This window comes from Ovis canadensis, chromosome 12, assembly GCF_042477335.2.
Source record: "Ovis canadensis isolate MfBH-ARS-UI-01 breed Bighorn chromosome 12, ARS-UI_OviCan_v2, whole genome shotgun sequence".
NCBI lineage: Eukaryota > Metazoa > Chordata > Mammalia > Artiodactyla > Bovidae > Ovis > Ovis canadensis.
The window spans coordinates 41,327,254-41,341,268 of NC_091256.1; the positions used below are offsets into that span (position 1 = coordinate 41,327,254).

At 36.9% G+C, this 14,015-nt stretch overlaps 1 protein-coding gene across 1 annotated transcript in view; it reads right to left on the bottom strand.

The window, feature by feature from the left end:
* The window catches only part of CNST (consortin, connexin sorting protein), an 89,190-nt gene that overhangs the window by 74,506 nt on the left and 669 nt on the right, over positions 1-14,015 (bottom strand). The gene's annotated exons all lie outside the window — the stretch shown is intronic.

Genomic DNA, 14,015 nt, shown 5'->3' on the forward strand with positions numbered 1-14,015 from the left:
TTAAAAGATGTAAAAAGAGAATTATGTGTTTATAACTCCAGTACAATTATTAAACCAAAATAAAATTTGAAATTAATACAAGCAATAAAAACACCAATAATATTAACATTCATTTAATATGATGTATGATGCTGCTCTGCAAAAATTAAATGTCTGTTCATAACCTGAATTTGGTATTAACTGTGATAACACAGGTTCCCTCAGGTTCAGCACCTCTGTTTACCATGAGCACCTTAAGACTCAGCTTTCCCACCAGTTTTCTCTACTGAGACACCTTTGTTTTTACAACATGCTATAATGTTGCTCCAAAGACGTAACTTATTAATTTTATCCCATGATTACAAAAAGAAATCTGAGCACTGAAATCCCATAGCAGAAAGTTGTTTTATGGCAGTGTTCATGATGATCTTGAATAAGCTTATGCTATTTTCTTTTGGGAGAAGACAATGGCAACCCACTCCAGTGTTCTTGCCTGGAGAATCCTAGGGACAGAGGAGCTTGGTGGGCTGCCATTTATGGGGTTGCACAGAGTCGGACACAACTGAAGCGACTTAGCAGCAGCAGCAGCATTTTATCTTATCAAAAAATGAAAATAGGAAAATGTTTAAATTCTAACAATTTTTTTCTTTTTGTAATTCTCTTTTTTTTATACATTGTCTGTGATAAACATGCATTTTTTTCCAAATGAACTTTTAAATGATAGCTTTATTGAGATAGCACTCACATACCACAGAACTTACACATTTAAAACGTACGAGTCAACCGTTTTCAGTATAGTCACAAAGCTGTGCACACATGTCACAATAAATTTTGGGACATTTTCATCATTCCAAAAAGAACCTCCCTGCTCTCCAATCCCCACATACCCATTAGTAGTCACTTTCCATTCTCTCAGCTCTCCCAGCCAGCTCTAGGCAACCACTGGTCTACTTTCTTTCTCTATGATCAATCCATTCTGAATATTTCGTATCAAGAGAATCATATAATAAGTGGTTTTCATAACTGTCATCTTTCACTTAGCATATTTTCCAAGGTATATCTATGTTGTAGCATATTATCAATACTACATTTCTTTTATTGCCAAATAATATTCCATTATATTGGTTTACCACTTTATCTATTCATCAGTTGATGGATATTTGGGTTGTTTCTACTATCTGGCTATTATGAATAATGTTGCTACAAACATTCCTATATAAGCTTTTGGGTTGTTTTTTTAACATATGTTTTCAATTCTTTTCAGTATGTACCTAGGAATGGAATTATGAGTCATATGCTAATTTGATGTTTAAGTTTCTGAGAAGGCATCATACTATTTTCCACAGAGGGCCTACCATTTTACATTCTTACCAGCAACATACAAGGTTACAATTTCTTTATCTAAAGATATGAAGTAGTATACATAGTTTTGATTTGCATTTCCCTGACGGCTAATGATGCTGAACATCTTTCCATGTATTTATTGGTCATTTGTGTTTTTGGAGAAATGTCTATTCAGATCCTCTGCCCAATTTTTAAGTGGGTCATTATTTATTGAGCTGTCAGTTGTATTATTTTTGTTCTCAGAAAAAAAAATTTTTTTAAGGCATTGAACATATGCTAATATATGTTTTTTAATCACTAAGAATGTGGCAAGGTTATTGTAAATACTGAGAGTTATGAAGAAACTTCCCTCACCCCTGATGTCTTCCTTTGGATTCATCTCTGGGGAGGTAAACTGATTTATCAGTTTGGTAAACTTGGTAATACCTAAGCTTAACTGTCTCAGCCATCCTTCTCTCTTGAGTGACCCTGCCAGCAGAAAACAGACTGTTCTGCTCTGTTGTTCTGGCTGGGTAGGCCTCCCATACAGGAAAAGACAGAGGAGAAAAGACTGAAACAAGGACTAAGAAGGAAAAATTAGACAGATGGACAATAAAGAGAGGTGGGCTAGGACAGGCACTGTAGTACAGATACAAAGACTAGGAGTTGTTAGAGGAGAATGAGTGTGATAGGTTGGCTGCATGGGAAAAGTATAAGAAGCAGCTAGAGGCCTACTGAAGTTGCCTTTTCAACTCACATTGCCCTCTGTTGTTGTTTAGTTGTGAAGTCGGGTCTGACACTTTTGAAACCCCATGGACTGTAGCCTGCCAGGCTTCTCTTAAGAGCCTGAGGCTCCTGGAGGGCTACAGTCCATGGGGTTGCAGAAGAGTCAGACACGATTAGTGACTATACAACAACAATCTTCTATTGAAATATAGGCATTGTCACATGCTTTTCAGTTAGAATATAAACTGGCACAATTTATCAGAGAACAATTTCATAACATGTTCCTGATAGCTCAGTTGGTAAAGAATCCACCTGCAATGCAGGAGACCCAGGTTTGATTCCTGGGTTGGGAAGATCCACTGGAGAATGTCTAGGCTACCCACCCCAGTATTCTTGGGCTTCCCTTGTGGCTCAGCTGATAAAGAATCTGCCTGCAATGCGGGAGACCTGGGTTTGATCCCTGGGTTGGGAAGATCCCCTGGAGAAGGCAAAGGCTACCCACTCCAATATTCTGGCCTAAAGAATTCCATAGACTGTAAGTCACAAAGAGTCAGACATGACTGAGTGACTTTCACTTTCAGGGGAATGATTAAATAAATTAGCTTATACCCTAAATGTTACAATACCACAAAATGTGCACACTGTGAATCTATAATAAATATAACTTAAAATCATAAATATGATCTCAACTATGCCTACACACACTCCAGGGACACTGAAAGTACATATACAGAAATGTTCACAGTTCTTGCTGTTGGCTGATGGGAGTACAATTTTTTTTTCACTTTTCTGCATTTTGCTGTATTTGTTTTCTGTGTTACTTTCTGTATTTCTGTATATTTAACACACAGTATTTTTTCCATTCAAGAAGAACATTAAAGCATTGAATCAAGGACACAATTTTTTAAAAACTCCTAAGAATGCTACACAGTGAATCAATATATTAATACTGTTCACCTCTTTACAAATAATCCAAATAAATATAAGGTTATCACAAAGTTTAGCAAATTAAAAACAAAACAACCAATTTACTAAGTGCTCTGTGTGCTTAACATTGAGAAAGGCAGTCACTTTAACATGCATTGTATCATGTAATAAACGTGTGTGTGTGCTTTTTTTCTTTTGGAAATGCTTTTATCCACTATCTCAAAGGACTCTCATTGCCTTAAGACCCTATTTTACAGGAGCATATAATCATTGGATATATAACTTACAGAAACAGGAGTTCCTACAAAGCCAGTTCTCAAGGGCACAAAGTAGAAACCTCTATGGTGGAACACTACAGATCTTAGAAATGAATTCATCTAAACTGTTACACAACTTTTCCCTATTATGTTTACCAAACCGTAGGTCAAAAAGGTTGCATTTAAAATTCTGGAAAAATAAGGAAATAAATTCTACAAAATATTTAGTAAATTAACTGTAAGTTAGACAAAACCAAAAAATGTTTTCATGTAAATTTCCTTCCTTTTCTTAAAAAATTACCTGTATATATTTGAGACTTGTATTTTTCATCAAATGTTTTCATGAAAGGGCTCATTTTTACTGCATTTCACACAGTACTTAGTATAATGCTGATTACCGAAGGGCTCAGTTCAGTTCAGTCACTTAGTTGTGTTCGACTCTTTGCGATCCTATGAACAGCAGCACACCAGGCCTCCCTGTCCATCACCAACTCCCGGAGTCCACCCAAACCCATGTCCATCGAGTCAGTGATGTCATCCAACCATCTCATCCTCTGTCGTCCCCTCCTCCTCCTGCCCTCAATCTTTCCCAGCATCAGGGTCTTTTCCAATGAGTCAGCTCTTCGCATCAGGTGGCCAAAGTATTGGAGTTTCAGCTTCAACATCAGTCCTTCCAAAGAACACCCAGCTCAAACATTAGCCAATGAACTAACAGGAACTAATGCTAGGTTCAAGGTCATTGACAAGCTACCATATTTCAAAACTATTCACCAAAGCGTATATGGACATTTTAATGTGCAGGTTCAAATGGGTATCAGTAAATTAAAATCAACCTATCAATTCAACTAGAATAAAGAACAAAACCATTTTAACAGTATTTTAAAACTATAAACCTGAGCTAGGAGCTCTCTAGTCCCCTTTTGAACAAAAGGTAAAAATTTATTAATTCATCATTTCAGAAGTTATGAAATTTCAAAGAGTTTAGGCTGATATGTTTACTTTTAATTAAGGTTTTCTCTCATAAGCCAGAGGCAGATTACTGTTCAGAAAACACTACCTTTGAAAAGCAATGATACTCCAATAAAAAATTAATTTAAAAATACTAATAAAATTTAAAAAAAGAATATACTATCTTTGTGTTCTATATAGGAAAAACAGTGACTTAACAGACTTATGGAATGCATGTTTCTTTATGCCTCAAAAATCTATAATGACATTATTGTCTGGTCAATTTAGCAACTGTCACCCTAGTCTTAGATTTTACTGTGCATCAAAACACTGTATTCATCTCAGGTGAGTCTCCATATCTCCAACTACCAATATGCCATTGTCTGGTTCTAAATTCCTATTCTTTCTAACTCTCAATCTTTACTGTCATTACCTCACTACCATCACCCAGTTCAACCACATCAAGAACTCCAGACTCAGGAGTTCCTTTGTGGCCAAGTGGTTAGGATTCTCGGCTTTCACTGCCAAGGCCTGGGTTCAGTTCTACTTGGGGAACTGAGATTCCGCCAAGTAATGCATCATGGGCAAGGCGAAAAGAAAAAAAAGACCAAAATTAAATTATTAAAAAACAAACTGAAAACTCCAGACTCCTGCATTTTTTTTTTTAAACATTAGTCAGACTCCTGGCATTCTTTCTTTTCAAGCACTTAATTTATGTACCATCTCTAGCTACTTCCTTTGTTATCTTATACGTCTACTGCACCCACCCTATAAACCCCAGGCCTGATCAACCTGACCATCTTCTCTGCTCTTATACCCAGCCTGCTAAAGAAAATCATAACTATGCAGATTGGAAACTATAAAAGCAGTATCCTTGCAACATCAGGTGCAGCCTCAATGCTGGCCAGACATCCTTACCCAATTAGCCCCAGAACCACATCCCCAAAGAGACACTAACCTTCATCACTGCCCTCCAGTCCTCTTCCTATTCCTAGCAAAGCAGTCTCAACTGGGCCACAGGTAAACAGAAGTTACCAGATGTCAGTTGGTAATCAGTTATTTCCCCTTCTTATCTCAGTAGTACAATGTTTCTATCTGCTGTTCAAGGGTAATCTTCCTAATTGTACTCAGTTTCTTACGTTTTTCTACTTCATCAGGAGCATGCGTATATATAATCAACCTATCTGTGAATGCATTCCTCTCACTGGGTAGGGGAGCCTCATAAAATGCAGCTTTCCTTTATCCTGATTCTGAGTTTATATATAGGAATGTTTATAAAACTATAGCTGCTTATAAGGATTAGCAATTTATAACCAAGCTCAAATTAATTCTATGAGTCTTATCCTCTTCAGGGTCATGGACCCTTTGAAGAATCTGACAAAAGCTAAGAAATGTCTCCTCAGAAAACTACACATAAAAAAAAAAAAAGAAAAATGCACATATACTACCATTAAGTTATGAGAGTTATTTCAGGTGGCGCACAGACCCCTTGAAGCCTGTTCTTGGACCCAAGGTTAAAAAACTGACTGTTTCCAGAGATTATATTGTATCCATGTCAAATAGGTAGATACTGTTTTCCTCTCCTATAATAAAATATCTAAGTAAACATTAATGGTATTAATTCTTACTGTGATGGGACACAACGGTGACATGCTAATTTATATCTGCAGCCTACCAAAAGTTAATAGGAAGGCAAGAATGGAGATAGGTGTAAAAGTGAACATGCCTTCTCACCATCAGCCATTCAAGAGAAATATGATGATGCAGGTTTGGGGGAAAAAAAAATTCCAGAGTAAGGCAGCTTATTCTAGGTAAGAAATTTTTCGAAAAGAATAAAAAAAAAAAAAAAAAACAGTACAGAAAAAAACCTGTATCAGAGGAAGATAACTTGGAATGCTTTGAAAGACTGCTGATAGAATATGACTTTTCCCCAAGATATTTTATTTCAGTGGAGAATATCCCCTAAAGTAAACACATATGACAAAAGAGACACTATTAAATTTATTCTAGCAGGAATTCCTTGGCAGTTCACTAGTTAGTTAGGCCTGAGTGGTTTAACTACTGAGGGCCCAGGTTCAGTCCTTGATTGGGGAACTAAGATCCCACAGGCTGCAGGGCACAGCCAAATAAATAAATGAATTATATATATAATGAATGAAAAATATATGTGCATATATTTCTAGCACTGTCTCATATTAGTGCAACGTTTCCCGGTGTGATAGGGAAGAACAAATCTGACATCTTATTGGATCTATTTCTTCTCCTTTAACTCTCTGTAATCTATTGTTTTTTGCCAGAAGTTTAGAATGTTGCCAATAGCCTAAAACATACAGGAGAGCCTAATCTCAAGACTCTGATCTCTAAAGGTAAAACACTTTTCTGTTCACATAGGGATAAAAAATAACATCTGTCTGGCTGGCGGTTTATAGGAACACTGTGACTGGCTACCTAGAAAGCTGCAAGAGCAAAGGATTTCCGCACCGAGAAGTTGCCAGCAACCAACTACAGGCACACTCCTTTTGGTAAAAAGAAGCCTGACCTCTAACTGGAGGAATGGTTCTTTGGGACACTAGTCTATCACCTCTTCAGTTGTTGGCTTTCTGAATAAAGTCACTCACTATTTCTTGCCCCAAGAACTCATTTCCCAAGCAGTACTGCTATCGCTTGTACTCAAAGATTCTTCCTGGCAAGTCTACCAGGCATCAGAGGTAGGACAAGAGAGATCAATGGATTCTGACTGCTAAATTAAAGCTTCTGTTCAATGTTCATTATAAGAAAAAAACACTAATTTTTGAAAAACCATGTTTCCCTTAAATTAAAATTTAGCTTCCTTCCCCCTGCCCTCTCCGACCCCCGCCCCCCCACCCCCACCGGAGCACAATTACTTCTGTAATAGAGAAGAAAGAGAGGAAAAAAGAAAGAAGTAAAATTTGTTGTATTCCTACCACCTACCCACTCCCACCCCCACCGCCAACGTTATACTAAACCATGACCTATTCTGACTTTTGAACTTTACATGGAAGACAATAGGAAAAAAATCAAATGGTGAAGTTAGGCAAAATAAACTAGAGGAGATATTTATTCTGGGTATTTTTTTACACACTCCGAAGCACTGGAACAAAATGAAAATTCTTCAGCAAAATATACAGTTTTATGCAAAATTTTATACAAGTACATGGCAACTGTCATTTTAAGACAGTTGTAGAACATCTGTTTCATCACCATAGGTAAGTGTTTCTGAAGCAGAATTTTTGCTCGTAAGTTTCTGCACACACACATTTACTCTTGGAGGCTGTCAGGGAAGGTAAGCCATATTTTCAAGCATCAAAGACCTGTCATGATTTACTAGGGAATCCCTAGGTTTTCCCCAGGTAAGCAGCTGAAAGAGGACAAAAAGGCTGCAGGCATCAAAATCCACAAAATTATAATTAATCAAGAGGGTAAGTGATATAACAAAAAAAAAATCTCCTGAATTAAATAGTTTACTTTAGGTTAATTTGAAATCTTTCTCTGGCTAGCAAAAATATGAACTTTGGTTGACAGAAGACCTATTAGGTCAGTTTTAAACTAGAGTTCAACTGTAAGACTAATAAGACAACCATTGCATCTTACAAAACATTTAATTATATGATCAAAGAAGTCACATGACCTTGCTTCTCATTTTGGCTCTTTACAGTGCTGATGCAATGCTATAGGTATAAACTCTACTTGGAATGACAAAGAACTCCAGAACAATTTTTTTTTAGCTACTGAAGCAAAAGGAACCTAGTGATTACTTTGTAAACTGTTGAAGAAAATAAAGCCTAATGACTGATTTTAGATTAAGAAGTCACAAATGGATATAAAGTCTTTTCCTCAGGAAACTAAACTTTGCAGTTTTCTAATCAGCAGAGTTTCTACAAAATTCCATTCCTCTTTTAATTTGGGTTGAACATGAGGGAGGAAATCAACTCTGTTACCTGCTATAAATCCTTCTGAGACCTGACTTAAGAAAACCTTTTCATGCGGGGAAAAAATACTCCATGAGGATTCAGTAAATAGAATGCAAGTTAACAAAAATAAGTCCTTGCTGAAAAATCTTAAAGGAAAGTGTTTCAGTTCATTTAATAATCACTTTTAAGATTTATCTGTACACTGTTAATACCTGTAGAAGAGAGAAACAGTGAACAAGAAAAACAATGCATGCATAAATTAAAAATACAACTGGTATGCTCTCCAATATCCAGGAACAATAGCATTCTTTCTGTTGTTATAAAGTTCACATATTTTAAGGAAACTATTTACCTAAAAATCTATAACATAAAAGGCTCTTCAAAATGGTTGTTTGCCTTCATTCAAATTACAAAACCACAGCCACCCAATTCACTGGGTTTTCAAGATGCAGCAAACACAGAAAAAATGTAATTATTTATTCAGGTAGTAGTTTTCCTAAAAAAATCAGTGTTTTCATAAGAGGATTTAATAGGTATGGCGATTACAAGAAAGTAAGAGAGTTCCAGAAAAATAACCACTTCTGCTTTACTGACTATGCCAAAGTATTTGACTGTGTGGATCACAACAAACAGGAAATTCTTCAAGAGATGGGAATACCAGACCACCTTACCTGCCTCCTGAGAAATCTGTATGCAGGTCAAGAAGTAACAATTAAAACTAGACATGCAACAACAGACTGGTCCCAAATCTGGAAAGGAGTACGTCAAGGCTGTATATTGGCACTCTGCTTATTTAACTTAGACACAGAGTACATCATGCAAAATGCTGGCCTGGATGAAGCACAAGCTGGAATCAAGACTGCCAGGAGAGATATCACTCTCAGATATGCAGATAACATACCCTTATGGCAGGAAGTGAAGAAGAACTAAAGAGTCTCTTGATGAGGTTTCAACATTCAGAAAACTAAGATCATGGCATCTGGTCCCATCACTTCATGGCAAATAGATGGGGAAACAGTGACAGACTGTATCTTTTTGGGCTCCCAAATCACTGCAGATGGTGACTGCAGCCATGGAATTAAAATACGCTTGCTCCTTGGAAGAAAAGTTATGACCAACCTAAACAGCATGTTAAAAAGCAGAGACATTAGTTTGCCAACAAAAGTCCATCTAGTCAAAGCTATGGTTTTTCTAGTAGTCATGTATGGATGTGAGAGTTGGACTATAAAAAAAGCTGAGCAGCAAAGAATCGATGCTTTTGAAGTATGTGTTGGAGAAGTCTCTTGAGAGTTCCTTGGACTGCTAGGAGATCAAACCAGTCCATCCCAAAGGCAATCAGTCCTGAATATTCATTGGAAGGACTGATGCAAAACTGAAACTCCAATACTTTGGCCACCTTACGCAAAGAACTGACTCCTTGGAAAAGACCCTGATGCTGAAAAAGATGGAGGGCAGGAGGAGAAGGGGATGACAGAGGATTAGATGGTTGGATGGCATTACTGACTCAATGTACATGAGTTTGAACAAGCTCTGGGAGTTGGGGATAGACAGGGAAGCCTAGTGTGCTGCAGTCCATGGGGTCGCAAAGAGTCAGACACGACTGAGCAACTGAACTGAATCACAAGATATTGTTAATTCCTAAAATCTCTTGTGAAGTTGCCCAGTCTTGTCCGACTCTTTGCGACTCCACCGACTGTAGACTGCTAACCTCCTCTCTCCATGGGAATTTCCAGGCAAGAATACTGAGTGGGTTGCCATTTCCTTCTCCAGGGGATCTTCCCAACCCAGGGATAGAACTCAGGTCTCCTGCACTGCAGGGAGACTCTTTACCATCTGAGCTACCAAGGAAATCCTTAAAATCTTTTACGTACAGTCAATTAAAATATCAAATGCTCCAATGTTAATAAAATGACTATATCTGTCACTTTAAAAAAATTTGTCCTACAGTCAAAGGGAAAAATAATCTTGAGCTGTATTTTGACAAACACACACTACCTTTCCTCTCCACATGGCTAATGATGATGAACGGGGGTGGGGGTCAGCGGGCGGGGGTGGGGTGGGGTGGGGAGCCCTAAGAGATGGCAGGGAGGAAGTCATATAAAGGCAAAAAGTTTCCATCTCCAAATATGGTAAAGAGCAGAATCTGAAAACTGTGACTAAAACAATTTAAGAAATCTCAAGCTGTTATAAGATTCAGAACTTTTTAATGATGTTTTTTTTTTTGAAAATTGTTCAGATATGATTTTTTTACTTTTTATTAAAGAATATTACAAAATAATTATTTCAAATGCATTTTTAAAAAGTATCCCTTGGTTAAAAGGAAAACAATTTTCCCCCAAAGGAATGATCCATAAATAAAGAGAAGCCTATACTCACAAGAATCTTCAAGGCCCTAAACAAAAGAACACATTCATAAGAGCACTGAGACATAGATTATTGAATGTAGAACTTCTCAATAAAAATATAATCCTCATAGAGGACACTTAAATTGAGGTTTTTAGAAAACTTGCAGGACTTCACTGGTGGTCCAGTGGTTAAGAATCTGCCTACCAATGCAGGGGATACAGGTTCAATTCCTGATCCAGGAAGATATCACATGCCACAGGGCAACTAAGCCCACGCACCACAACTAGAGAGCAGCCCCAGCTTGCCACATCTAGAGAAAAGCAACGAAGACCCAGCGCAGCCAAAAATAAACAAAACTGGAAAAAAAATGCAAATTGCCAGACTATCAATTATTCCTTCTTAACTAACTAAAGAAAAATTAGCTAAGGCTAATTTGTAGGAACAAAACTGTATTTCCTCTCTTATCCAACTAAAATGGTAGCAACGGATAGCCACCTATATTTAAAAACAATTGAAAATGCTACATTTTCCTACATAACATGCATGCACCTCTCATGAAACAAGCAACAACCAGTAACTAGCCCTTGCCCAAATCTGTCCTTGATCCTTTCATACTGCACACACTGCCAACACTGTGCTAGGTCTATACTGACTAGATTTTACAGAAGGAATGTTTACTGATCAAGTAATTTAAGATTTATTTATGCCATAAAAGTTGTGGAGGAGGCAAGTTTCTCACATTAAATTACAATGAATACTAATTAATCCTTGAAGAACATTTTGACATTAAGTGTAAATGTAAAACCGTGCAGCTAAAATAATATTTAGAAAAGTTTAACAGAATACAGACATTAGGATAAGAGCCATGAAGGGTCATAGTAACCCACAGAAGTCTGTGAGCTGCAGTTACCCTTCCAACAGGGCTATCTTTCAGTCCTACCAGCTCTGAACAAGAGGCGTTCCATGTAAATCATCATCTCTGTTGCAAAAACAAGTTAAAACACATTCCTAGTCAATATGTCAGTAGCGTTCTCTAAAAACTGCCATATTTCTTTTATAGTTTACCCAAACCACCATACACATTTGTGTTTTGCTACTACTCCCAGTGTTTGGGAGTCAAAAAACATACCCTCTTCCTTCCTAATTTTTGCTAAAAAGATTTTAACTTTCCTTTGATAACACCATCATGCAGAGAAGCACATACACAAAACTCTTAGCCATACCTGAAACTGCTTCAGAGCAAGTCTCCAACAGCAGATATTCTACCTGTTCACCAGAAAGTTCAAACTTCTGGTATGTCTTCAGGTTCTCCCTGCTTAATGCCAACAGACTTAGTAGACAAAGACTCACACAGTTCCTTGACACATTGTTGACATGCAGATGTAAATAACTGTAACAATGACACCCCAGGAAATGACTGAGCACTCTATACATCTTATGACCCTCACTAAACAAGCACAGGGCAACCTGTTTATGCTCCCCAGTATTAACACAGTCAACACTAAGAGGAAGAGACCCTCCAGGACTTTTATCCTGCTTAGAATCATCTCAGTTTGAACATCCTAGCACTTTAGGAAAAGGATTTTCAAATTTGCCTCATAGAATTTACCCCAGACTCTTAGGATAAGAAAACGCCTTAAGAATCACACAGAAATCCTATAGATAATATGCTAGCCAATAAGGTCTTAGCCACAAGCTAAGACCAGTAGCTAGTCAGAATTCAAATGTACTGTAAATGTAAAATACACATGAAATTTCACAGACTCAGTATGAAAGAATGTAAAATATCTCATTGTTAACTTTTAAAACAGATCACTTGTTGAAATGATACATATAGGATTAAATAAAACAGGTTGAAATTAATCCTATTTCTTTTTTACTTTGGTAATGTGACTAAAAAATTTAAAATTGCTCGTGTACTAATGCCTTGTATTTCTATTGGACAGTACTACTGTAGACTCACAGCCTTAATTCTGACAACAAACTTTTACCACCTGGCATTTTCCAATCACAATGGTAACATAGAAGTCAAAAGAAAAGAAACATTTTGGCTTCTTTATCAGTTAAATTGAGATAATAATAGAAAAAACTTTAAAATAGTCAGTAGAATCATTTTGCCTGACACCAAAGAGATATTTTCAAAAAGGCAAAAATAGTATCAGATGCAAAAACTATACTTCTTAAGAAAATAAGATGGGGAATAAACAACCAAGGTTTTTCTAATAAAGTAGGTTTAAATGCTGATTATAAGGTTCATCTTTAAAGTAACACGGACATTTCTTTCATTTCTAGTAACTGAGATCTCAGAAAAATAAAATATGTAATATTCTGTCTCTTGTGTTGTTTAAGCACCTACAACCTCAAACAAACCACTATTAACACTATAAAAGGGGAGATACTTATCATAACCTAATACTCTTTTCCAAAATCAGAAGAGAATAACACCACTCAAAAGCAAAATTTAAAGTGACATCAATTTCTCTAGGGCTGAATATTATGAAGAAACCAAATTTTAAGACAAGTATTTTTATCACAATTTTTAAAAGCATATTTTAAAAGTGAGAAATTGAACCATTCACTGTGAGTGAACTATTTCTTCTTTTACTGTAACACATCTTTCAGCTTTGATTTTAACAACATTTAGACCTCCAGAGCTTGTGTATTTCTAAATCTACAAAAATATTTTTATAAGGAGAGAGGGGACAGCTCAGTAAAAGGATGGGGGGGCAGGTCTGTTCACTCAGGTATTCAGAGGGTGCAAGAATAATAACTTCTAGAGAACTGTCAATGGCAAAATCGCATTTTAAAAAGGAATTTTTAAAAATTAAGACCAAAGGGTCCCCAGGGCTCCACAAGAGTTGAGAAGATACTTTCTATGCTGTCCTAACAAATTTATAATCGGAAAAAGACCACAGTTGGCCATCAATTCCTTCTCCATTTGATATTCACCAGCTGAGTAAACCCTCAGACTTCTATTTGCTAAGTGATACATTCCTTAGAAACCTTTTCCTTGTGCATTTAAAATGCCAAGGTCAATTACGCGGCCAGTAAAGTATGCAGAAAGGATGGTGCATATTTTAAAATAGGAAGTTGAATGCCTGCAGCTTCCTGCCTTGGTAGAAAGAGTGATGCTGGTAAAGCTCTTGAGTATAATCCTTAAACACTGAAATCACTCTCAGAGAATTGAGGCTTCTAACACTGCCTAAGAGGTTAAAAAGACTGCCAAATTTTCCATTAGGGCATCCTATTTTTAGAGTCTTCGGAATCTCTCTTTTAAATTGCATTCCACAGTAAGATGTGTTGGACTAAGTTTACAAAAGCAACAACATAAGCATTCTAAGACCTTAATGTTTCCAAGCTTAGGAAGAAATGCTAAGCTTTTACATTTTTCTTTTTTAAAATCTTAACTTTACACCTTTAACAACACGCAAATAAAAATAAAAACAAAGGTATATTGGCCCAGAGAGGAATGGAAGGGAGGCACTAGGTGCTTCTTGACAGCCTAAGTGGTCAGGCGAAGGGGGGAACAGGTATGAAGGAAAATACAAATCACCCGCAGAGGTGGAGAGACTGGGCA